The sequence below is a fragment of the Herpailurus yagouaroundi genome, unplaced genomic scaffold (genome assembly GCF_014898765.1).
Source record: "Herpailurus yagouaroundi ecotype Mexico unplaced genomic scaffold, PumYag 163, whole genome shotgun sequence".
NCBI classification, from domain to species: domain Eukaryota; kingdom Metazoa; phylum Chordata; class Mammalia; order Carnivora; family Felidae; genus Herpailurus; species Herpailurus yagouaroundi.
Genome location: NW_024412404.1, coordinates 38189032 through 38192932, shown reverse-complemented (window position 1 = coordinate 38192932; position 3901 = coordinate 38189032). Strand labels below are relative to the sequence as shown.

General features: G+C 38.8%; 1 protein-coding gene across 2 annotated transcripts in view; it reads left to right on the top strand.

Annotated features, from left to right (window-relative positions):
• Positions 1 to 3901, top strand: part of HPSE2 (heparanase 2 (inactive)) — a 665523-nt gene that overhangs the window by 460315 nt on the left and 201307 nt on the right. The window lies entirely within an intron of this gene.

Here is a 3901-nt window from a genome sequence, read left to right as displayed (position 1 = left end):
AAAAAAAAATTAATAAAATAAAAAAAAAAGAATGTGACATTTGAGCAAAGATATGAAAGAAGTGAGGGAGTCAGCTAAGCAGACACCCTAAGGAAGTGTGTTCCAGGTGGAAAGGACAGCTAGATCAAGATCTCCAAGGTGTGAGTGGGTCTTAGATGTTCTATAATTACCCACCATGGAAGATTGCTCTGAGGATAAATGCGATGACGCATGTAAAGCGTTTAGCATAATACTTACAATCAGGAGTGTTTAGTAACTTTCGATCATATGATTGCTCAATTTTTTTATGGAAGTCACATTTCTAAATGTTCAATATGTTGCAGAATCTTTCAAAATGATTCATCTACATAGCACACGAGTGGAATGGTGCCTTTTTGAAACTGGTTTTCTTCCACACATACTCTTGACTTTTATACATACTACTTTGAGGTAAAAAATATATATATTTATTGTCTCTGAATAAGTTCCTTCCTTGGCAACAGGCATGAAAAAGCTTTAAACTGTGTTATATTAAAATTTTTGGAAGCTAAATGGGAGATGTGACCACTGTTCCCATGTCTCCAGTTCTTTTATCTTTCCTTCATTGTTTATTATCAGAAAGGTCACTACAGTCAAAAGTACAGCCACCTTCTAGGGAGGACTTTCCAATATTTCCAGCCAGCCGAACCATTTTTCCTTTCCATGTCTCTTTTCATTTTAGAAAAAAAGAATGAAAGATTTTATGTTATTAGAATCCCATTTTGGCTGTCTCAAACTGCAAATCCTTGGAGACATTGAAGCTCTATATACATAGTGTTCTGTGTGATATATTGTGTGGGGTGAGCATGATGAAAATAAAAGGGAAGAGCACTAACTGAAAGCCTTCCGTCTGCCAAACGTTGTTTTAGCTGTTTTATATAAAATTAAATCCCTGAAAGACCTGACTACCTTGCTACTCAAAGTGTGGTCCAGATCAGCAGCATTAGCATCTCCTGGGAGTTGTTAGAAATGCAGACTCTTGGGCCTCAACACAGGCCAGTTACTAAGTCAGAATCTGCATTCTAATAAGGTCCCCAGGTGTTTCATATGCACATTATAGTCTCAGAAGTATTGCCCTGACAAGGCAAAATGAGAGCAGGTATCTTTTCTAAGCACTCACAGCTAATAAGTGATGATCCAAGATTTAACTGAGGTCTGTTCACAGAGAAGAGTGCTTACTCTATCACTATACTATTTCCCTCACCAATTCTTTTTAATAGGTGTATTTTGTAATCTACTTTATAGAGAAAAAAAGAAATAGATCAGCTTCCCCTTGAACGTACTTTGAAAGCATTTGCCCCGACAGGATGTGTATAAACACCTGGTCCAAAGCAGTGGGCCTAAAAGATGAGAACTGAGTTTGTGTGTGGCTGTGGGTGGATGAATCACATGTTCCTCTGCTCTTCTGAGGTAACCTGCCTTTCTGTTGAATTAGGGAACCCAAGTGTAATTGTTGGCAGGCTTCTCCCCAGATCCTACACTGATGAACAGAAGAATGGGGAAAGGCAGACCATGGCCTGAGGAGATGAACAATCTGGCGTAGAAGTCAGAGAATGTCTTTTTTTATGAGCAAGGAGGTATTTTTATGGTTTGCCTTGAGTGAATAGCCTCTGATGTTGGGAAAACAGACTGGGAACAGCTGGACCACACTTTGGATCAGTTGCCACAACAACTTGATACATTTGTCTCTGGTGTCATTTGATCCCTTTGAGAGCTGTATTACCTCAATGTGGATGTTTGACTTTCAGGCTTACTTTGTGCAGTAAGCACGTCTGTTTGATTGTATTCCTCAGATTACATGGAGTGTTGATTATACTCCTTTGGGAGTTTGGATTCTAGGATTACAGAACATGGTAACCTCACAAGTGACTGGATCCCAGAATCTCATAGAACCATTGTTATATTTACCACCATCAAAACTCTGATTTCCAAGGGCAAACCCTACCTGAATAGCATCTGGGAAAATTATAGAAATATTTGAAGACATCTCCAATTTTCAATTTCTGGTAATATATTCTACATTCTCATCTCAGATGATCTTTGTGAGCAATACTTTTGAAACTTGATATCCGTACAAAAGTTATTATGTTACTATCATTATTTAGTATTTAACCTTTTTCTTGGAAAAATTAAAAAAGGAATACTCACCATTTGAAGGTTTGCAAAGTAGAATTGAATGCACGTATGTGATTCTAAGAGCATCTTAATCTTTTCTCTTAAGAGATTTAGAAATGACCAGTCCCTTGATGACAGATTGAGAGTGAGCCTAGCTACTGTCACACTGGAAAGGGCTGAGTGTTCTGCGTGAATCATTTACCCTGACAGACATTTGTTCTCCTTAAGAAAAGTGGCTGCTTTCTCCTCTCTTTGATAAGAAATAGTCAGGCACTTCTGTCCCAGCTCCCAATTAATGGCAGCTGAAACTAGAGGTCCTGATAAACTTCTATTACCATGTCTGTGTCCATCATCATCACCATCACCACCTTCTCTGAAAGCCATAGGCTTTTTTCTAAAACAAAATCTCCTCTGAGAGTTCAAGAAAGCAAAGAACAACAACAACAAAATTTATGTCATTAGAAGCTATGGAGGATGGTTTTGAGCATGTGCAGGATGTAATTTCATTATAGTCTAGAGTTACATGGCTGTTTCTGGGATCAGGGAGTTTCTTAAACAGAATATACTGTTAGATGGCAGCATAACTGTGGTTTTCTGCTGGTATTTTGGTGCGGAGGTGGATGGCTGTTTCCTGTCATTTTTCCTTTGTTCCCCTCTCTATTCCCACTTCATTTCATGTAAATAAAAGGAAACAAAGAGTAACAAAAGCACCACCACCAACAAACACTTATGTTAAAGTTCCAAACTTGGCCTATAGAAGTCAAGGAATTCAAATTTTCTATAATTCTTAACAATTCACTTACATTGTAATTAGTATACTTTTTTTCAATGCTTGTTCAACTTTTACATAAGATGCTTTAATGTGAATCACATGAAAAATATGGCCAAACGTTATGAGCAGTTTAACATTTGCATTTCCTGTTCTGTGTGGGTAATTTTGTAAACCTTGGGGTTAGCCTAACAGACTAGGGGGGGGTGAAGAGGAAGTTGGCCAGCTGGGTTTGGAAAATGCCCTTCTGGATATTTGGCATGCCCAGAGTGAAGAGATGGGTGATTTCCCAGTGGCACGGGGGACGATTTTATTTCACGAAGAGCAGAGTTTTGCCATAAGGAGAGCATAAAGCCTCTACTCCAGACAGGGCAAAATCAGTGGTATCACCAGCAGCAGCAATCTTCCTTTGCTTAAGAAAACCAACCTAGTGAGGGAGCAGTCTATGGGCTGGTGGAACTCAAAATCTCAGGAAGGACCTCTAAATCTAAAGAGATTTCCCAGATCCTTATCCACTTATCACAGGAGCCAAATCTCTAGTGCTGTTTCTTTGGGTATAGGGTACCTTTTAAGGTAATCAATCCTTTTATAATTCTGATGAAAACTATCGATTTTCTTAGAAAAATGCATGTGTATACGCCGAAATACACACACAGTTTTAGACAAGATTTCAAGGCTTTTATGGATTCCTTGAAGCCCATCCTTGGACCTCATAAGGAATCCAAAGACCCTATGTGAAGAACTAGGTTTGGACATCTCTTCCTCCTGCCCTCACACCACACTACTAACTCATGCCCCCAAGTCCTCATTTAAACTGCTTTTGAAGTAGAACACATAAAGGCCCAACGATCATAATGTAAATTAACTTATTCTTGTGTAACAAGAGACAGAAAAGGGTTGTGGTTCTTTCTTAGTCCCTCCTCCATTACTTCACATAGTGTTTTGTATGCGATTAGTGTTCACTAAATCATGAGAGAGAAATGGAGAAGACACACGGAA